The following is a 23,803-nucleotide window of genomic DNA, read 5'->3' on the forward strand; positions in this document are numbered from 1 at the left end:
CTGTTAGTGGAGCCTTTTGGTTTCCCCATATACAGGATCATGGGTTTTCAGCAAATAATTGAGATGCAAGAAACTGAGTCTGTAGTTGTCTACAGACTGATGATGTGAGGCTGAGTCTGGATGATGGGAATGTAAAGAATGGTATGGATTCCAGAGGTATTTATGAGGTAGTTCATCACTATGGAAGATGATGCAGAAAGGGAAATCGAACACGACCTTGAGATTTCTCAAAAGGGAAAAGAAAAAAAATGGCACTGGAAGGAGAGAGGCACAAAAGTAAGAGGGACTGGTCAAAGAAGGGATGCATTCTCTTGTTCCCATTCCCAAAAAATCTATTTTCCCCAAAAATCACTGAAATAAATTTCCACCATAGGCACTTTAAGGTTAAATATAGACCTGAAAAATGTAGAACATTAAAATAAAGTCAGATATTCCATTACTTAGCTTTTATTTATTTTTAAATGAGCACAGTTAGATAAAATTACTTACTCTTTTGCCACTAGCTTGCATGTGTCTATAGAAATCAGACAGATTTCATTTTTCTTGAATAATTATAAATGTTTTCATTTTTAAATGGGAAGAAAAATCTAACTTGAGATTTTTTTTATTTTTCAAATAGTAGTTGACTACAAAAGTACTTTCTAAAGTGATAACAGAAAAGTTGATCACATTATCCTTATGGTAACCAGGTTTCAGGTTTGTAACACAAACCTGAACAAACAATCAAAAGGAAGATTTTCCCTCTTCAATATCTAATTTTCTTCCACAGAACCTTATGCAAAAGACCTGACTAGCTATGTGAAGATAAGAATAAATAGCTATCCAAATTACAGCCAAGAAATCCATTTATATGTAGTTGAGGCAAAAAGATTTTCTTAGTGAAGTACTGAGGCAATTACCAATTCTCAGCTTCATTGTCCTATGCAGACCTAATCCAAAAAAACCGAGCTCTCAGAAATTCAGAAAAAAAGTTTCTGTACATTTTGTAACTTGGAGATTTCACAATCCAAATAGCACTTTGTGCAACCATAAAACAGAGCATTATAACAAAGTTAGGAGGCACAGTGTGATTGCATGCAACAAGGGCGGTCTGCCCTCTACATGGTCTCTGGTCAGTGAGCAACTGAGACATAAAATATGTCTCATGGTTTACTTAACCAAGGAATAGATAAGGTTTATTATGAAGCCAAAGTTAGGAGGAATCGTATTTTGATAATATTGTGAACATTGATTCCAAAATTAATTGAACAAGATGGAAAAACCTTTATAGACAAGCAGAAGAACTTTGAAATTCTCTCCATTTCCCTTCACTACTTGGGCTATGTTCATTTTAAAGCAGAAAGATCTAAACTCCTAAATTTATCTTCATAGGTGATTTTCTGGTCTCACTTAGTGAATGGTGACATTGCTTTTTTTAGTCTAGCTTAAGTGTTTGATGACATCCCTCCTTCCCCCACATCCCTTTCAGTTAATCCTTTGAGGTCCTGAAAAGACCTAGGATCCTCCTCAGGTTTATTAATACTACACAGCATGTGATCCTCAATACTTACTTTCACTACATGATATCCAGGCATCCTTCCTAACGATTCTTCCATTTCCCTAGAAGAAGTTTTCCTCTTTCTAGGGTGCAGTCCATCTCTTTCATAGGGTACTGTAATCAAGGTTGCCTGCCTCTAACCCTTAATGGAGTCAAAGAAGTCCCTAAAAAGTCCCTCTGAAAGAGTAGACCCCTCTTTTACCTACCCTCCCATGGCCTGAGAGTGGATGCTATCAAACTCCTTATCCTGAAACTTATACCTACTTTTAGGGTGGCACCTTGTTTCTCTATACTTTGCATTAATTCCAGGAATACCCTGATATCCTCCAACTCCATATCCAAAAAAAAAAAAAAACTCCTTATGTTTAAGTTATCTGGAGTTTCTTTCTTCTATGTGCAACTCAAAAACAATATCAGTGGTCATGTTATTACTAGTCATAATACAAGAAATGCTTTGTATGGTTCTTAAACTTGTTGAATCAACCTAAAATCAAATATCAAACATAATATTGGTTAGAAAATTTTTACTGTAATTATTGGTATACATGGGAGGTGCCATTGCAGGACATTATTATAACAGTTCCAAAGATCTCTGTAAACCATGACTTCTTTAATGGCAAAGGATACAAGCAGATTGAAAATGATCAGGAAACCCAAAGATGTTGGAAGTTCCTGTTGAGATAGAGCTACTGATTCTTATCCTCCCAATATTAAATTAAACTTCACTAAATTACTTGACATCAAACTTAAATTATTCATTTGCCTCCCAAATAGAGCTTCTAAGCTTAACTTAATTTTCCTTAACCTTTTCCTAGCAGCTGTAACTTGTCTTCCCAGATCATCTCAGGTAAGAGTTTTATATGGAGGTGAAACAACCCTGAACTGCTCAGATGGATTTTATCAACTAACAAACACATATACCCGATGTTAAATGTTCTTGCACGACTCATGGACTTTTACTTAAGAACTCATTCTGAACAGCTACATTTCATATTCATTAGTTTTTCATTATTTTGTATGTACTCATGTGCCTTCAGTTGGAAACTTATTTCTCACACCAGTAGTCTTTCAGATGGAAAGCAACTGGGGAGAAATGGGAGTGGAATCGCTATTGTTCTTCTTTCATGTTAATAGAAATTGAAATACAAGGTTTCTTCAAAAAGTTCATGAAAAATGAAATTTTAAAAAATTGGAGAGCAGGAGTTTAATAGAGACACTCACATCTAACATCTAACATCACAGTGCCTGGGTTTGATTCCCAGCTTTGACTTCTGACACCAGAAGTCAGAATTCTCACCAATTCAAGCCCAGAGAAGCAGCAGCAATGGCTCAAATAATTGAGTTGCTGCCACCCATGTGGGAGCCCTAAATTGAGTTTCTGGCTTTCTCCCTAACCCAGTAGATGGGAGTTCCCTTTCTCTCACCACCTCTCTCTCTCCAATAAATTAAAAATAATTTATTTTTAAAAGATGTTTATTTTACTGCAAAAAAAAATTGATAACCATGAATAATTTCTTCATAATACACATTTTCCATGAACATTTTGAAGAACTCCATACTAAAATTAAAATGATATTTAAATAATAAAAAGGGGAAATAAAGTAAATAAATCTATTGTCTTATAGTTGGGAGTTAAAAGTTTGATTAGTTTCCTATTGATGCATGACAAATTACCACAAGCTTAACAGCTTCAAACAGCACAAATTTTACTACCTGACAGCTTCTGTGTATCAGGTGTCTGCCATAGGTTAGCTGAGCCTTTTCTCAAGGTCACAATGCTGAGATCAAGCTGTCAGCCAGGCTACCTTTTTATCTGAGACTTGAAATCCTTTCCCAAATTGGCAGAATTCATTATCTTGTAACTGGCTGACTGAAGCCCCCATTTTCTTGCTAGCTGTCAGCGGAAGGTCATTCTCAGAAGCCACCCTTAAGTCCTAACCATGCTACCCTCTTCTTTAAAAACATGGAAGCTTACTTCATCGCTCATAAGAGAATTTCTTTCTGGGGGCTGGCAATGTGGCATAGCAGGTAAAGCTGGTATCCCATATAGTCTCCAGTTCAAGTCCCAGCTGCTCCTCTTCCAATCCAGCTCTCTGCTATGGCTGGGAAAGCAGTAGAACATGGAACAAGTGCTTGGGCCACTGCACCTGTGAGGGAGACCCAGAAGAAGCTCCTGGCTCCTGGCTTCAGATTGGCTCTGCCCCGGCCATTGCAGCCATTTGGGGAGTGAACCAGTGGATGGAAGACCTTTCTCTCTGTCTTTCCCTCTTTCTGTCTGTAATTCTACCTCTCAAATAAATAAATTTTAAAAACAGAGAGAGAGAGAGAGAGAGAGAGAGAGAGAGAATACTTTCCTGGAAAGTCCTACTCAATACCTTTTTGCAAGTCTGAATAGGCTCTAATAATCTCTGCATGAACTAAAAGCTAGTTGATTGGAAACATGATCATTGGAATGACTGCTCATTAGGTTCACAGATCCATCAGCCCTGAGGGGCAAGACTGATACAGAGAATTCCACGTGGAGAGGGAATTTAGAGGACTACCTTAAAACCATTCCACTTCGGGAATGGCACTGTGGCATAATGGGTGAAGCCTCTGCATGCAGCACTGGCATCCCATATGGGCACTGGTTTGAGTCCTGGTTGCAAAACTTCCAATCTACTAATGAGCCTGGGAAAGCAGTGGAGGATGACCCAAGTCCTTGAAAGCCTGCACTAGCTCCTGGCTAGGCCATTGCAGCCATTTGGAGAGTAGACTGCAGATGAAAGGTATCTCAGTCTCTTTCTGCCACTGCCTCTCCTTCTCTGTAACTCTGCCTCTCAAATAAATACATAAATATTTTTAAAAAGAGATTTATTTATTTGAGAGGCAGAGTTACAGAGAGAGGGAGAGACAGAGAGAGAGAGAGAGGCAGAGAGAGAGAATGGCAGAGAGAGATCTTCCATCCACTGGTTCACCCCCTAAATGGCCACAGGTGCTGGAGCTGGGCCGATCCAAAGCCAAGAGCCAGGAGCTTCTTCCAGGTCTCCCATGTGGGTGCAGGGACCCAAGTACCTGGGCCATCTTCTGCTGCTTTCCCAGGCCATTAGCAAGGAGGTGGATCAGAAGTGGAGAAGATAGGACTCAAACCATTGCCTATATGAGACGCTGGTGTAGGTGGAGGTTCAACCTATCACGCCAGAGTGCCGGCCCACAAATAAATCTTTTTTAAAAAATTATTCTAGTTACCACAATAGCCATGATCTAAAGTACTTAATTCAAAACACAGAGACAAGCACCCAACTCAAATGTATAAATTCTTTTACAACTAAAAAAGACACAGTTAAACATAGGTTACCTCAGGGTAATGGATGTAGGCAGACAAGCTTTTGATAATATGCTTTTCTGTACTGTTTGACTTTTTTCATCCTACACATGTATTATTCTTAGCAAAGGACAAAAAAAACATTCAACCAACTGTATCCATGGAAATTAACAAATCATGTGGCTAATTTTCATTTTGTGCATCATCTAAAACTATGAACACCCCAAACTTCTTAAAGTCCTCTTTTCTTCTAACATCCTGATACAACCTTCTGCTGCTTTGCATCCTACCTTTTGCACACTAGTTGTTTCTTCTTAATTTTGTTTTATTCTGACAAGAAATTGTATTATTATAGATGAATTAGAAACCACAGGGGCAGCCGGCGCTGCGGCTAATCCTCCGCCTGCAGTGCCGGCACCCCAGGTTCTAGTCCCAGTTGGGGCACCGGAGTCTGTCCCAGTTGCTCCTCTTCCAGTCCAGCTCTCTGCTGTGGCCCGGGAAGGCAGTGGAGGATGGCCCAAGTGCTTGGGTCCTGCACCCACATGGGAGACCAGGAGGAGGCACCTGGCTCCTGGCTTCAGAAAAGAAACCACAGATAGGAGCAGTGAAAAATCTCATCTTTACAGGCTCATTTTCCTGTTCTCCTTTCACATGTCCAAGTGAACTCTAGGTGGGTTCTTAGGACATCTTCTCTTCCTCTACCTCCTCCCTGGATGACTTCATTCATTCCTGTGAATCCAGCTATCTTCTACATGCTTACAATTCAGATAGCTTATGATATGTATTTATAGCTCTGAGCTTCCTACTGAGTTAAAAACATACACAGAATTTTCAACTCTGCATGGATATCTCCAACTACTTATTCCACTAGCATCTTAAACTTACTAAGTTCAGAATTTAATTTCTTTGTTATTTGATAGCATCAAATCTTCTCATTTTTCCTTTGTCAGTTGATGGCATAGTAATTTACTTGACTGCTCAAACTGTAATTGCAGTCATCTGTTGTACTTACTAATTCTTCATCCTTCTTAGTCACCAAGACCTCTAGACTATATATCAGAGTAGCTCCACATGTGTCAAAGTTACCACTGTACTGCTACCAAATGTAAGTCCTGACTTATACTAGATGCTCAATAAGTGTTTAATAAAATAAAATCAACTCATAAATATATGGTGACTTGATTTATGAAAAAGATGACATTGGGGCCAGCTCTGTGGTATAGCAGGTAAAGCTGCTGCCTGCAGTGTCAGCGTCCCATATAGGTGCCAGTTCGAGTCCCAGCTGCTCCACTTCCATTTTCTCTTTATTTTTGTTCGACTGGGCTATTTCAAATATCTTGTCCTTCTGATCAGAAATTCTCTCCTCCACTTGGTCTATTCTGCTATTAAAGCTCTTAATAGATGCTTTTATTTCATTGATTGAAGTTTTGATCTCCAAAATTCCTATTTGGTTCTTCTTAATGATTTCTATCTCTTTAGAGAATTTTTCATTCGTATCACTCATTAATTTCCTCATTTCTTTAAGCTACCCATCTGTATTATCTTGCATCACATTAAGTTTCCTTACAATCATTATTTTGAAGTCTATTTCTGGCATTTCATAGATTTCCTTCAGGTCAGGGTCTAATTCTGGAGAACTATTATGTTCTCTTGGAGATACTACCTCGCTTCTTCATGTTCCCTGAATTGATGTCTGCACATCTAGTTTAACAATCCTTCCTTCTTTAGACAATACATATTATTGGAAAAGAGTTTATAGTTGAAATGGAATGCACTCGGCTTTTTGCTATGCCTTTGGTTCTAGGTGATCCCAGAAGTGAAACTTCTAATTTCTTTTGTTTCAATCAATGTCAGCTATGTCTATAAGTGACATAACAGTCTAGTCTTCAGCAGTTTGTATTTGTGACTTGGAAGTGAATGTGGGTTTCCTAGGGTGTATAGATTGGTGTCAGTTACACTGGGGATTGTGATTGCCAGTACCTTGTTCTTGGTGCTGAGGGCAATAAAGAGACTGCCCACTTGTCCCACTGGTAAGCTCAAGTGATTCTGAGGCTTGTGGTACCAATAGCTGTGGCCTTAGGACTGTGTGATGTAGACAGGCCCTTCCTCAGGTCCTGCTGGGAGAGTCCAGCTGGTGCTGGGGCTTATAACATCAAAATCCCTAGTCCTAGGACTGAGGAATGTGAATGGAATCCTGCTCTAGCTTACAAGGTGACTACAAGGTATATAGGAGCTTTTGCACTGGCAGGTATGGGTCCAGCGAGGTGAAATGCAGGCAGATCCCACTAGGTAGATCCAGTGGGTTTGAGGAATTTAGCACTGATTGTGTCCTGGTGTTGCAAGATACAGTGGGGTCATTGCCCAGATCTCTCAGAGTGGGAGCCAGGTTTTTAGGATAGCGGTAGCCACTATCTGAAGCCAAGCAATGCAAATAAAGTGCTACAAACACTGTGTGTGAATGCAAATTAGCCCAAATATTATAATACCAACATCAACAGTACAGGTTCTACAAGGTACAGATGAAACTGCCCCCAGCTTTAGTTTATATGGGTTCTATTAAATGATTATCATATTAGAGTTTAAAACTCTAAAGTTTATTTATTTATTATTATCATATTAGAGATTAAAACTCAAAAATATTTGTCTATTTACTTACCTACTTAAAAATCACAAGAACTGGGGCAGGCATTTGATGCACTAGATAAGACGCTACTTGGGATGCCCACATCCCATGTTGGAGTGCATGGGTTCAAGTTCTGGCTCTGCTTCCAATTCTACCTCCCTGCTAATGTGCACCCTGGGAGGGAGCAGCTGATGGCTCAAGTAGTTTGGTCCTCGTCACTCATGTGGGAGACTCGGATCAGTTCCCAGCTTCAGCCTGACCCTGCCTTGACTGTTACAGGGGATTGGGGAGTTTCTCTCTCTCTCTCTCTCTCTCTCTCTCTCTCTGCCTCTCTTTCTCTGCCTTTAAAATAAATAATAATTTTGTTTAAATATCATAAAAATTCAGTATGCATTAAACATCAGAGGAATTATGCCATGACTTCATGGAGCCTCTAGAGGTGAAAATTATGGGGGAAAACTCTCAGTATTATTATGAAAAACAGTTTTGACACTGAAGTCTCCCTGAAGTATAGAACTGCTTTAAGAACTGCTGCCTTAAACCTTTAACTTATTAACAGGAAAAACGTGATTTGTCTACTAAGTCAATAAGTAATTGCAGTTTTCAGGAAGAAAAACTTGTTTTTTTTTACTGTTAAGTAATCATGTCATTCTTAGCATCTTCATAAACAGCTAGGTCACAATGACCAAAACAAGAGCTGTAATTTCCAGTCTGGTGCAGTTCATAGTCTAAACTAGCAGCAATGCAACGTGGGTACTTTCATAGACAAAATTAAGGGTTATGAAATGCATATAACCAACAGCAATTAGTTAATTATGACAATGCCTTAGTTTTAAACCAATTCAGTGGTAACTTTATGACTGCTTAATTCAGTAAAGTTAATTATATATCAATATTACAATTAACATAAAGGTGATAAATTGTGTTGCTATTCATTTTGTCTTGTTTAAAATATCTTCCATGAGCTAAAATTCCAAAGGATAGTCAAATATGTCCTTGAGCTGAATGTATCAAAATGGCTAATTAAGAACATTTATATGTTATATTGCATGCATGCACATATTTGGGTACCTCAAAAATTTTGTGGGAAATGTATATTTCCAATGTACCAAAATAAACATCTTTTAATTTCATTTTCCATGAGCTGTTGAAGTACCCTCACATATGCATGTATTGACAAATATAATTTATTAGCACATATAAATATGCACATATATTGCCAAATTTCCTAGACTCCTCAGTTTTTCATATTGATTTCCTTTTTCAACCAAAATAAAAATATTAGCTCTGTTCTACTTTAATGAATTCCAATATAAAATTACTAATGTTTTAAATAATTGTATTTGTCCACCATCAATCCCCCTTATCCCTTTACTCTAACATACCCCAAAAGGATCCTCACTGATGCAATTTAAATGATCTCCAGATTGATTAAAACCTGACACTTGGATTAACAACTACAAAAACACCCATTTTTTTTCAAGAGTTATTACAAAGGCAGATTTACAGAGAGAAAGGGAGAGATCAAGAGCCAGCAAGCTTCCATCCACTGGTTCACTCCCCAAAAGGCCTCAACAGCCAGGGCAAGGCCAGGCTAAAGCCAGGAGCCAGGAATTTCTTCCAGGTCTCCCACATGGGTGCAGGGGCCCAATCACTCAGACCATCTTCTGTTGCTTTCCCAGGCACAGTAGCAGGTAGCTGGATCAGAAATGGAGCAGCCAGCACTCGAACCAGTGCCCATAGGGGATGCCATCATTACAGGCAGCAACTTAATCCGTATGCCACAATGGCAGCCCCAAAAAACACCTATCCTAAAACTAGAATGTAAGCCTCTAAAAAGCAGCTATCTTTGTGTATTTTCTTTGTGGATTAATCCCAAGCAGTGCTACAAAGTCTAACCTCTAATAAGCATGCAATAAATATTTGTAGAAGATATGAAAAGAAAAATGAATGTAAGTTATCATCTTAGCAATTTACCAATGTTAGAAATTTATCATCTTAGAAATTTACCAATGCTGAGTTATTGTTCCACATTTGCTAGTTGAGATAGCAGTATTCAGGTTTAACAGTTCAGAAAGATAGGTATTATATGAGTAAAATATCATAAATCATTTCCTATAAAGAGTCATCTCCCGAAATCTAGATTGTTACTACTCTGAAACACAGAAAATCACCAAAGGTTTTCCTTTCTCCTTGCAAAGAATGTAAGCTGTTTATTCACTTTTTAAAGAGTGATTTATTTACTTGAAAGCAGAATGACAGAGAGAGAGGGAGAGAAAGAGAGATATTTCATCCACTGTTCACTACAAATGCCTGCAAAAGCCAAAGCTAGGCCAGGCCAAAGCCAGTAGCCACAAACTCCATCTGGGTCTCTCATGTATTTGACAGGGATCCAAGTATTTGATACATTATCTGCTGCCTGCCTCCCAGGTACATTAGCAAGGAGCTAGACCAAAAGTGGTTGTGCTGTACTTTATACTTTGTGTGTCTGTGTGGGTGCAACTGTTGAAATATTTACGTAGTACAGAGTTGGTCTTCTGTATATAAAGTCAAATATAAATACAAACCTTAATGAAGAATGGGATGGGAGAGGAAGTAGGAGGTAGGATGGGAGTGGTGGTGGGAGGACAGGAATGGGGGGGGGGGAGGGAGAATCACTATATTCCTAAAATATGTACCTCTGAAATTTGTATTCATTAAATAAAAGCCTTCTAAAAAAATGGTCGTGAGGGGCCAGTGCTGTGGCATAGTGGGTGAAGCCACCACCTGAAGGTGCCAGCATCCCATACAGGTGCCCGTTAGAGTCCTAGCACTTCCAATCCAATTCTCTGCTTGGCCTGGTAAAGCAGTGGAGGATGGTCCAAGTCCTTGGGCCTCTGCACCCACATGGGAGACCCAGAAGAAGCTCCTGGCCCCTGGCTTCAGATCAGCACAACTCTGGCCATTGTGGCCACTGGGGGAGTGAACCAGCAGATGGAAGACATCTCTCGCTCACTCACTCTCTTGCTCATTCTCTCTCTCTGCCTCTGCCTCTCTGTAACTCTGTCTTTCAAATAAATAAATCTTTTTAAAAAAAAAGTGGTTGTGGGACTCGAGCCCTGATACTCTGATATGAGATGCAGTCATTCTAAGCAACAGCTTAACCAGCTGCTCACAGCACCCCTACAATAAAACTTTATTTATAATACAGTTGCCAAATAAAGCATGTATGATGGTTAATTTCATATGTCAACTTGAGTGGACTATGAGGTACCCAGACAGCTAGCAAACATTTTTCTGAGTGTGTCTGTGAAGATGTTTGTGGAAGAGATTATCAATAAATCAGAAGACTCAGTAAAGAAGCTCTGCTCTCACCAAAGTGGGCAGGCATCATCAATCCACCACAGATCCAAACAGAACAAAAGTGGAAGAAGAAAAAAAAAAAAACTCTCCTTGCTTGAACTGAGAAATCCACCCTTTCCTGCCTTTGCATGCCAGCCCTCCTTGTTCTGGCATATTAGACTCGGAAAGGGACTTCTATCATTGATCTCCTAGTTCTCAGTCCTTTGGACTCAGACTGAATTATACCACCAGCTTCCTGGTTCTCTGGCTTGCAACGTCAGATCATGGGCCCTCTTGACGTCCATATTCATGTAAGCTACATGTAGCAACAAATGCCATTTATAACAGAGGTGAAAGAGGAGCCCTCCACCAAAAGGCAGCATCAGGCCAGTCACACCTTTGAGCCTGACTCAGAAAACCCAACAAACAAGCTGACAAAAGATTTAAAAATTTTATACACCCAAAAGGCAATTCAAACGATTTTTTTTTAATATTTGGGAGGATCTCAAATCTGCTCTGGAGTACTGGCTACCACTGAAATAAACAGAACAGTTAAATGGGAATCCAGTGCCTGATGAAAATACACATTTCCGGCTGGGTACCAGTAGAGGAAAACAACAATCAGTATTGCTGGCATTCCTCTGTAGTTAATTATTAATTTGAAATTGCCTAGGTAATACTGATAACCCTGAACTCTTGGAAATTAGTGCAGTGTCACTATCAGATCCCTTAGAATAAACAGTGTAACTTATAGGAACAAATATAAATGGATATGGTTTAGGAAGCAAGAAGCATCTATTACATCTTCTTATACCGTATGGAACATTTGAAATAAGAACTCTGATTACACTGAAGCACAATGATCTGTTGTCTTGGTTTGAAGTTTGAAAAGGGTAAAGTTGAAGGAATGCCATGGTTTTGAAGTGATAGCTGGTCTAAAAAAAATTTGAGAGGCTGAGTTACAGAGAGCGGGAGAGACATAAGAGAGAGGTCTTCCATCTGCTGGTTCACTCCCCCAATGGCTGTAATTAGGCTAGAGCTGGACCAATCCAAAGCCAGGAGCCAGGAGCTTCTTCCAGGTCTCCCACAAAGGTATAGGGGCCCAAGCACTTATGTCATCTTCCACTACTTTCCCAAATCTTTAGCAGGGAGCTGGATTGGAAGTGGAACAGCTGAAACATGAACTATGGGTGCCAGCGCCATAGGCAGAGGACTAACCTACTATGCCACAGTGCCAGCCCTGTGATAGGTGTTTAATTAAGGTCCGTCACCATCATCTTGATTTACGCTGGCCAATTCCAAATATTTACATGAATTCAAAACCAGTTTATCAACATAAACCTGCACAAATATGACTGTGCCTTTGATACTAAATTTTTGTTGAATCACTTTTCATAAAATAGATAATCAGAAATCTGGTAGACTCAAAGCTATAAGACGCGGCCGGCGCCGTGGCTTAACAGGCTAATCCTCCACCTTGCAGCACCGGCACACTGGGTTCTAGTCCCGGTCGGGGCGCCGGATTCTATCCCGGTTGCCCCTCTTCCAGGCCAGCTCTCTGCTATGGCCTGGGAAGGCAGTGGAGGATGGCCCAAGTCCTTGGGCCCTGCACCCGCATGGGAGACTGGGAGAAGCACTTGGCTCCTGGCTTCAGATCAGCACGATGTGCCGGCTGCAGCGACCATTGGAGGGTGAACCAACGGCAAAAAGGAAGACCTTTCTCTCTATCTCTCTCCCTCACTATCCACTCTGCCTGTCCAAATAAATAAATAAATAAATAAAGCTCTAAGACGTCATATATAAACTAAAATTAGTTTTATTATTGTTGTATTTGAATATTATATCTTATCTTCTGCTATGTTCAAGAAGGTGAAAATAGCTCAAGGTTCCTACTATTCATCATAAAATAGCAATATATCTTCTGGAGGCCAGCATTGTGATATAACAGGCAGTATCCCATGTGGATACCTAGCTGCTCAACTTCTGATCCAGCTCCCTGCTAATGCTACTGGGAAAGCAGCAGCAGATGTCCCAACTACCTGGGCCTCTGCAATCTATGCGGGAGACATAGATGAAGCTCCTGGATCCTGGCTTCTGCCTGGCCCAGCCACAGCCATCATGGCCATTTGGGGACTGAACTAGTAGATGGAAGATCTCTCTCTCTCTCTCTCCCACTCTTCCTCTCTCTAACTTCTCCCCTTCAAATAAACTAAATAAATATATATATATATATATATATCTTTTTTTCTTGAATTTAAAGAAATGAATTTTCCAGTTGCAAATGCCTATTCAAAATTTTATTTAGTGTCAACAAATTTTAATCTTTGGACAAAAAAACATATGTAACAATAAGTTCCCAAGCTTATTCAAAGGCAAAATTATTTCCATTGAAGCTGACCTTATAAGTACAATTAATAGGATTTAAAAATTCACATACACACACAAAACCAAAAAAGTTTTGGGGCTGGCATAATGGCATAGCAGGGAAAGCTGCCACATGCAACACCAGCATCACATATTGCCATAGGTTTGAGTCCCCACTGCTCTACTTCCAATCCGACTCCCTGCTAACACACCTGAGAAAGTAGCGGAATATGGCCAAAGTGCTTGGGCCCCTGCTATACACAGGAGAGACACAGAGGAAACTTCAGACTAGCCCAACTCTGGCCGCTGCAGCCATTCGAAGAGTAACACAGCAGAAGAAAGATCTCTTTCTGCTTCTCCTTGTTACGTTTTGCCTCTCCCTCTCTCTTTCTGTAACTCTGCCTCTCAAATAAATAAATAAATCTTAAAACCAAAGTTTTAAATGTTAAAACCATTAAAGAAGAGGCTGGCACTATGGCATAGCAGATTAAGCTACCACCTGAAGAGCTGGCATCCCCTATGGGCGCCGGTTCCAGACCCTGCTGCTCCACTTCCAATCCAGCTCTCTGCTATGGCCTGGGAAAGCAGTAGGAGATGGCCCAAGTCCTTGGGTCCCTGCATCTACACGGGAGACCAGGAAGAAGCTCCTGGCTCCTGGCTTCAGATCAGCACAGCTCCAGCCATTGTGGCCATTTGGGGAGTGAACCAGCGGATGGAAGACCTCTCTCTCTCTCTGCCTCTCCACTCTCTGTGTAACTCTGACTTTCAAATAAATAAATAGAGGGAGAGCAGCAAGATGGCAGAATAGGAAGGGAGCACACCGATAGTCCGGGAAGAGACAGTTTAATAAAAGTGGAGATACTGCAGGGTCAAGGAAGAGTAGGGGAAGAAACAGGCAGAGGAAACTCTTCCGGAACTAGTGATTCACAGTGGACCTGCGTGGACAGCGTGGGAGCCCACGATTCGGGACAGCAGCGGCAGAATCAACACACCAGCACTGGAACACGAGGTGAGCCAACCCTCAATAGCCCGAGACACCAGCAGGAAAGTGGAAAGAGGAGACTAGAGGGAATGAGGTTTGAAACCCTGTGGGGAAAAGTTCACCAGGCTATCTAGAAGAGAGAGGGAGAAAAAAAAAACTGACCGATACGGGCACGAGTTTCTCTCTCTCCGCTCACCTCTCAAAGGCGAGCAAGACAAAGAGCAGGTGCCATATTGAACATACGTCATAAGCAGGGTGACCTCAGTCAGGACTGCACCTGCCCTCAGCCAAGCAGAAAAACCTGACTCTGGTTGGGGGGCGGGTGAAATAACAGGAGATTAGGACCTGGTGAATGTGTGGTGCTAATGAACTGAGACTGTGAAAAAAAGAGACAGTGGGGGTGAGAACTCATGGAATTCACGTGAGTACTCTCCAAAGATGCTACAATTCGGTAACCTTGGCAACCCAGTGGGAGACTGCAGGAGAATTTGAGCCCACACTGAGGGCAGCACAGATTCCCTGTGTGGTCCTTGGGAAAGAGCTTCCGATCTCTGGCTCCTGTGGGTATATCATTCGCCTGCTAACCACCTCCAATTCCACTCAGCTGTGTGGAATTGCTTCCCTTCTAAATCAAAAAAGAAAGAAAGAGAGAGAGATTTACCACACAGAACCTGGGAGTGTCACCTTTGGCACACCCTTAACCCTGAGAAATCAAACAGAGCTCTCAGGCCACACCCATCTCAAGCCTCTAAGGCTCCACCGAAAGCAGACAGTCCACTTAATCCAGGGCCATAGTATAACAAGAAAAAACACCACAACAAGGGAAGAAGAATCCAAAGAATATCTCCACAATGCCAAGCAACAAACGCAAAAACCGAGGTAAGAAGAACAAGGAAGACATTATGGCACCCCCAAATGAACAAGACACCCAATTCAAGATTATGAAGATGATGAGATGGAAGAAATGCAAGATACGGATTTCAAAAAATTTATGATAAGAACAATTAGAAGTGTTCAAAGACAAATGCTTGAGCTATGGAATTCCTTACTGGACAGGATAGAAAATCTCCTTCGAGAAAATGAAATCTTAAGGAGGAATCAAAATGAAACACAGAAACTAGTAGAACAGGAAAGTGTGATAGTGAAGAGAAATCAAAATGAAATGAAGAACTCAATAGACCAAATAACAAACACATTAGAGAGCCTTAAAGACAGAGTCAGTGAAACAGAAGAGAGAATATCAGACTTAGAAGACAGAGAACAGGAAAGCATACAGTCAAACCAAAGAAAAGAAGAGGAAATTGGAAATCTAAAAAATATTGTTGGGAATCAACAGGATACTATTAAAAAAACCAACATTCAGGTTCTAGGAGTTCCTGAAGGCATGGAGAGGGAGAAAGGATTAGAAGACCTTTTTAGTGAGATACTAGCAGAGAAATTCCCAGGATTGGAGAAGGACAGAGAAATCCTAGTACAAGAAACTCACAGAACCCCTAATAAACATGACCAAAAGAGATCCTCACCATGACACGTCGTAATCAAACTCACCACAGTGAAACATAAAGAAAAAATTCAAAAATGTGCAAGAGAGAAACATCAGATTGCTCTCAAAGGATCTCCAATTAGACTCACAGCTGATTTCTCATCAGAAACCCTACAAGCTAGAAGGGAATGGTGAGACATAGCCAGGTACTAAGAGAGAAAAACTGCCAGCCCAGAATATTATATCCTGCAAAGCTCTCATTTGTGAATGAAGGTGAAATAAAGACCTTTCATAGCAAACAGAAATTGAAAGAATTTGTTGCCACTCGTCCTGCCCTGCAAAAGATGCTTAAAGATGTGTTACACACAGAAAGACAAAAACATGGTCATCAATATGAAAGAAGGTAAAGGAAGGAAACCTCACAGTAAAAGATCACATGAAGGTCAAAGCATACATTAGAAAATATCTTTGGCAAATGGCAGGGCAAAGTTACTACTTATCAAAAATCACATTGAACATTAATGGCCAGAACTGTCCAGTTAAAAGACACAGATTGGCTGATTGGGTTAAGGAACAAAATCCATCTATTTGCTGTTTACAAGAAACACATCTTTACAACAAAGATGCATACAGACTGAAAGTGAAAGGCTGGAAAAAGATATACCATGCCAACAGAAATGAAAAAAGCTCAGGCTAAAATTTGTGTTACCTTATTTAAAAATGTTATCCTAACTGTGTTACTAGACATGATAGTTATCTTAATGAAAAAGCCCCAGAGGCCTAAAGGGTTAAATACTTGTAAAATCCTACAGGTGCTTTCAAAAATACTGTGAACTAAGCAAGTGCGTCTTGTTGGTTGATGAGTTTATAATTTTAAACATGGCAACTTAAAGTCTTTTGTCATCCACAGTTATATATGATTTGCTGCTCATAAAACTAAAGCGTTGTTGGTTCTGTGTTTTGCTGTCCTCCTATAGGTTCCTATGGACATTTTCCAGCCACTTCTATTGTATTCAGTATTTGGGGATGGCTATGTAAATAGATGCAGCCAATAATATATTAACAGAACCAACTGAGAGAAAGTACGGTTAACTGAGGTTACTAAAAACAAAAAGCAATTCAATCAAATGCCAATTTACAAAAAGAGTTTAAAGACTTTAAAAGCTATTATTAATATTGCTATAATAGTCGATTATGTTAGGTTATATGTGTGTACATACTGTATGTCCACGTGGGAAAATTTTATTAAGAGTTTTATTTAATTGGCTTTTAGATAAGATTGTCCATAAATTTAAGCTGCTAAAATTAATCAAAGATACATTTTAATTTGTGTGACCTGAATCTGTGTATCATATGTTTTAAACATGTTGGTAGAAAGAAACTAAAAGCATTTTATATGGTTGTGCTTAAGTTTACTGGTTAAACAAACTACACCATGTTAGATATTTAAGAGGTGTTTTCAAATACATGATTCTTAAAATTTATAGAAGGCATTGGACCTTCTGATAAATGTTTTCTTAAGTTGTTATCTAATGGTTGAAACTGTTTGCTAAGTTTTCATGTGATATTGCTATTGTCAGCAAGCGATCTAGGACTTGCTCCCTCATTTCTCTATTCTAAGCCCAACTTGTTCTTTCATTTCTCTATTCTCTTCAAGGTAGGAAACTAATTCTATTATGAACGAATCTGTAGGATGCACAATTTAATCTTTAGACCTTATAAAAGAGATGGCTAACATTTTTCTGTAATAGCATAGCCAAAATAAGAGCTTAAATAACAATCTCATAGCTAGATTTACTTCGCCATCAGCAAAGTAAACAGTAAGTAGAAAAAAACCTTCCTTTCAGACCAAATGGAAAGAAAGTTTTTAAGTGAGAATATAATTGTCTACCTTAGAAAAACTACTACAGAACATGCCTGTGACTATAGACTTGTAGTTCAGGCCACCGAAGATTAGAGATGGGACACGGGCACTCCCTTGACTTGCATCCTCTGCTCTGCTTTAACACAAACCAGGAGGAAAAGAAAGCTAGGCATCAGAAGCAATGGGTGGCAGGCCTATTAATGGCTTATCTGTACAGTGATCTGCCCTCAAGGAGACTCAACAGACCAGTCCACTGCAGTGGCTTTCAATGTGGTAAGCCTGGGCTTCAGCAGAAGTCAGCTTGTGAAGAGCCCTGTCAGCTCTGCCAAAAGTTGGATCACTGGAAATGGACCTGGCCTGGAGTCGAAGGATGCCCAGGTCAGAGCCACAGATCTTATTGGCTCTAAGCTGAAAAGCCCTTCACTCAGCCCAGCTTCCAAAGTGACCACTGCTGCTGAGGGGACGGCCAAACAGGGTCAGCAACAATGCAGGCAGACTGTAAATTTCTTGTTAGAGATGCCACCTGCCTTTACCTGGCCAGCTCTCCTCCCAGGCCAGCCAAGTAATGAAAGTCAACAGAGTGCCTTCCCCTAGGAGGTTCACACCTCCCTTAGGATGTACCCCATGTGAAGAGATAGATAGGTCTGGGCCTCTGAATTTACAAGGCCTAAAGCCCACCAGATTATTATCAAGCCCCTTCTGTCAGGTTCTATTTGCCTCTCAATCAGAAAACTTAATTGTAGCTTAGCACCTTTCTTAGCTCCTCTAAAAATGACTCTGTCCTTTGTTCTAGACCCTGTCTAGCGTACTAGGGCCTCATTCCTTTGTAATCATAACCTCTCCTCTACCACCAATGGCTCTACTCCCAAGAGTGTTAAATTGTTAAATCAACATCAGGAGTAACTGTGTACTTACTTCTCATGTGGGATCTGTCCTTAATGGGTTGTCCAATGTGAAGTGATGCTATAACTAGTACTAAAACAGTATTTTTACACTTTGTGTTTCTGTGTGGGTGCAAACTGATGAAATCTTTACTTAATATATACTGAATTGATCTTCTGTATATAAAGATAATTGAAAATGAAAACAAAAAACCTGGTGTTAAATTGGAAATTGCATAGAAAATTAATTTTTTAAAAATATCATGTAGGATCTGTGTCTTTAATGTGCTATACACTGTTATTTAATGCTATAACTAGTACTCCAACAGTATTTTTCACTTGGTGTTGCTATGTGAGGGCAAACTGTTGAAATCTTTGCTTAATATATACTGAACTGATCTTCTGTATATAAAGAGAATTGAAAATGAATCTTGATGTGAATGGAAGGGGAGAGAGAGTGGGAAAGGGGAGGGTTGCATGTGGGAGGGAAGTTATGGGGGGGGGGGGAAGCCATTGTAATCCATAAGCTGTACTTTGGAAATTTATATTCATTATATAAAAGTTAAAAAAATAAAAATAAAAATAAAAAAAGATCCAGTTCCTAAAATGTCTAGTCTTTCTATATCTCAATTCCAAATTTTAAATTATTGAAAAAAAAATGTAATTGTCCATGGGTAGGTCAGATATGCCCTCCTAAATAAGTTAAGCACAGACAAACTCGCAGCCACACTATAGAGGTGGTTGCTGGGGGCCTACTGCATGTTGTTGGAGATTCCCAGTAATGGGCAAATCTTCTGAGTCGGACAGTGATCATGCCAAGTGTCCTCTGAAAGTATCATTATAGACTCAACGACCTTTTCTTATTTACCTGCTTTAAACTGCAAAATCCTTAATTTTGTGACTTTTTTTAATCATAAAAGATTATTCATAGGAGGCCAGCAAGTAAAACTGCCAGCTGCAAGGCCAGCATCCTATATACATGCCAGCTCATATCCTGGCTGCTCCACTTCCAATCCAGCTCCCTACTAATGGCCTGGGGAAAGCAATAGAAAATGGCTCAAGTGCTTGAATTCCTGCAACCTACATAAGAGACATGGGAGAAACTCCTGGCTCCTGGCTTCACCTGGCCTAGTCCTTGCCATTGTGGCCATCTAAGGAGTAAGCTAGTAGATAGAAGATCTCTATCTCTTCCTGTCTCTCTGCAACTCTTACTTTCAAATAAATAAATAAATCTATAGAAAACAAAAAGGATTATTTATGGATTTTTCAAGCAAGCATTCAAAGTTTTATGATAGCTAAAATACAATCACATCCATTGGCAATAACTAGCATATTTCTAGACTTAGGCTAATAATAAATTCAAAGTTCAGATAAAACAAATTATCTTCTGTTGAAAAAAATGTAATTCAAAGTTAGAAATTCCAACAAAGATAGATAATAAAAATTTTAAATAGTTTATATCATTTATAAATAAAAGCCAGTATAATTATGGTTTAATAAAATAACATACCCCAAAATTAAGACAGAATGAATAACTCAAAATAGTTGAGTTTAAGTGTGCTTAAGGATTGCATTATTCTACCAAGTTTCAATCTACATTCACCAAAATAATTTCAGTAGTTTAATTATATTTTAAAGTATTAAAATACATCTAAGTGAGGGTATCCTCCAGAAATAACCATATAAAGCCACCTTTGGCTCTCTCATCATTGCTACATCCATATAAACTTAAATGTCAGTGTTCATCTAAAACCATAGTGCCTGTGTTATCAATTACGTTACTGTGAGATCACACTTGGACTAGATCAACTCTTGAGATTGCATAGTTTAGACTTTAAGGGTTAAGCATTGCTATCTTGGAAGTTCAAAGACAAACATGAATTTATGGATATGGAGTAGAGGAGATAAGATGTTCTGAATCACTAAGATGTGTGGTAAGAAAAAAGTAGATAAGAATACATGACATTACATAATGGAAATAAGCTGTGTAGTGATTTAGGGTGAGTTAAACCAACAGAATGCAAAGATTGGGATAGACATGTTTTTCTTAACTGATTATCTTACTAATTTTTTTTATTCATAGATAGATAGGCAGACAGATACATATATATATTGATTGATAGGGAGAAAGATGTACCTATAGATATTGACACATGACTTTCTTGGCTACACAAAACTGATTCACTTTGATTTCACAACTGAGAGCAGAACTCCCAGCAAAGTCCCAGAAAGAAGTAACAATTCAGAGCCTCCTCCACAAAAGCCTTTCATGTGTCATAACTTACTCATCCTTAACTCTATGGGTTTATAAATGATAAGAAAGAAAGAAAATTTCCAAGACCAAACTGAAAATTTCTATACTAAATTTAAGAGTTATATAAGGAAAAAGGATATCAAAAGAACAATGCTGATCACAGAGATTTTCAAATTAATCATTTCAATCTGATGTTTTATGATTGGCATTTACATTCTACCTTTGAAAAATAAATTCAGAATTTAACCTGGTTAGATTTGGAATTCAAAAATATCAAGTATAACCCTAAACTGAGCGTGGTTGGAAGCAAAACACTTTCATTTAAAACCTAAGCCTTTGTACTAAGTAGCTAGTTCCCAAATCACTCTCCACAGGCCAGTGAGGCTATGACAAAGTTTTCATCTGCAACAAGATGAAAAAAATAAGTACACCCAATCCCATCAAGGTGGCATGTACCAATGCCATCTCACTAGTCCATGTGATAAATTTCAGTTCACAATTGATCACACTGATAGGTCTAAGAGTCAAAGGGATCACACAAACAAGACTAGTGTCTGCTAATACTAACTGGTAGAATCAAAAAGGGAGAGAACAATCCAACATGGGAAGTGGGAGACACAGCAGACTCATAGAATGGCAGATGTCCTAAATAGCACTCTGGCCTCAGAATCAGCCCTTAAGGCTTTCGCATCTGGCTGAAGAGCCCATGAGAGTATTTTAGGCATGGAAAGCCAAGACACTCTGGAATAAAAATAAAAAAAAGAAGAAGACCTAAATAAAAGATCTCTGCGAGTGAGATCCCAGTGGAAAGAATGGGGCCATCAAAGAAGGAGGTACCTTTCTCTGAAGGGAGGAGAGAACTTCCATTTTGACTATGACCCTGTTGGAATAAGATCAAAGTCAGCGCACTCTAAAGGCTTCCATAGCTCTGGCAACTCATGACTAGAGCCTAGGGAGATTACTGACACCATAAACAAGAGTGTTAAATTGTTAAATCAACATCAGGAGTAACTGTGTACTTACTTCTCATGTGGGATCTGTCCTTAATGGGTTGTCCAATGTGAAGTGATGCTATAACTAGTACTGAAACAGTATTTTTACACTGTGTGTTTCTGTGTGGGTGCAAACTGATGAAATCTTTACTTAGCATATACTGAAGCGATCTTCTGTATATAAAGATAATTGAAAATGAAAAAAAAACTAGGGTTTAAATTGGACATTGCATAGAAAATTAATCAATTTTTTTAAAAAATATCATGTAGGATCTCTGTCATTAATGTGATGTACACTGTGATTTAATGCTATAACTAGTACTCCAACAGTATTTTTCACTTGGTGTTGCTATGTGAGGGCAAACTGTTGAAATCTTTACTTAATATATACTAAACTGATATTCTTTATATAAAGAGAATTGAAAATGAATATTGATGAGAATGGAAGGAGAGAGGGAGAGGGAGCGGGAAAGGGGAGGGTTGCGGGTGGGAGGGAAGTTATGGGGGGGGAAGCCATTGTAATCAATAAGCTGTACTATGGAAATTTACATTCATTAAATAAAAGCTTTAAAATAAAAAAATAAATTAAAAAATAAAAATAAGGACACCAATTTTTCCATAAACTTAGTTCATCTTAATTTTTATAGATAATATTTATTATAATTAGTTTTTGAAGTAATATGCCATCATTACTCACAAATAATAATAGTATACACTAAATAGTATAAGGGCTTCAAAGAGTTCATGGAAAAATGATAATAGCAGATAATGTGGACAAAGTTTTTAAACCTCCTTTTATATAAATTAAGATGTGACCCTTACAAATGAAAATTGACACAGTGACTTCATCCTGTGCTGTGCTGATCACTCTACATACTTGTTAACATGCCAAAAGAAAATTATTTGTGAGAAGTTATAACCTTAGAATTGTATAAACTCTTTCCTAGAACAATGTGGTCTAACCTGGTCTGTACTAGACCATTGACCTACAGAACTAAATTTGTCCTCAACAACAACTCTTGACAAACAACCATGTAGCTTTCTTAAATGTCATCCTCTTACCCTTACAAGAACCCTCTAAAATCCTCCCAAAGGGGACACATTCTAATCTCTATTGGAATCTGTGCTCCCCAAATTGCAATTCTAAGATCTCAAATAAACATCTTTTTGTTTAACTGATCTGAGTCTCCTGAAATGAAATTCTAAATTATCCACCAATTAAAAAATTAGTAAGGCAATTCCATCATTCTGGGTTCAGTTGGAGGCAGAAACCTTAGCAGCCGTTTAGACAGACAGAATGTATTACAAAGAATTGGCAACTGTAAGAGTAAAAGAGAGAGAACTCCTAAGGTATCAAAGAGATAGTCACTGAAGAAAGCAGCTAACATTCCTAGAGTTGAGGCAACAAGGGAAGAGGTTGTAAAAACTTAGAAATGTGGAGGAGAGAGGCCAGCATTGTGGCATAGTAGGTTAAGCTGCAGTCTGCAACACCAGCATCTCGTAAGAGTGCTGGTTCGTGTTCTGGCTGCTCCACTTCCAATTCAGCTCCCTGTTAATGGCCCTGTTAATGGCACTCATGTAGGAGATCATATGAAGTTCCTGGTTACTGGCTTTGGCTTGGCCCAGTACTGGGCACTGTGGCTATCAGGGGAATGAAGCAGCAGATGGAAGATCTTTCTCTGTCTCTCCCTCTCTTGTGTAACTCTTTCAAAATAAGTAAATAAGAAAGGAAGGGAGTTAGGGAGGGAGGGAAAGAAAAAAGAGAAAGAAATGTAGAGGACGAACCCGATATAGAACCCAACTTCTAAAGAAGACATACTGCTCTCCTCTTGGCTATGCTGGGGGAAGTAAAGGGGCTGCATATGACAAATCTTTTTCTGCAGGTGTTGGAGTTTCAGACAACCAACACCAGGGAATTGCAGCTGCTAGGCTGATGCTCACAAGAACAGGAAAAACACATGGAGAAAGCTGAAGACCCAAAGGAAGAAGGATGCCTTTATTTCTCCTCTAGGTCATGGTCTCACTCTTTTTTTCTTTTAAGATTTATTAAAAAAAAAAAAAGACTTATTCATGGGAGGCAAGGTAGAATAGCGACAGGGAGGTCTGTTCTAGGGTCCACGAACAAAGCAGTAAAAAAAAAAAAAAAGTGGAGAAGTTACACTCTCAGGGAAAATTGCAGTGGGAGAGCTTGTGAAAGC

General features: G+C 39.2%; 1 pseudogene; it reads left to right on the top strand.

Annotated features, from left to right (window-relative positions):
* The first annotated feature begins 39 nt into the window (after nucleotides 1-39).
* LOC133770460 (RNA ligase 1-like) lies at nucleotides 40-23,577 on the top strand (annotated as a pseudogene).
* The last annotated feature ends 226 nt before the right edge of the window (nucleotides 23,578-23,803 follow it).

The sequence above is a fragment of the Lepus europaeus genome, chromosome 11 (genome assembly GCF_033115175.1).
Source record: "Lepus europaeus isolate LE1 chromosome 11, mLepTim1.pri, whole genome shotgun sequence".
Classification (NCBI taxonomy): domain Eukaryota; kingdom Metazoa; phylum Chordata; class Mammalia; order Lagomorpha; family Leporidae; genus Lepus; species Lepus europaeus.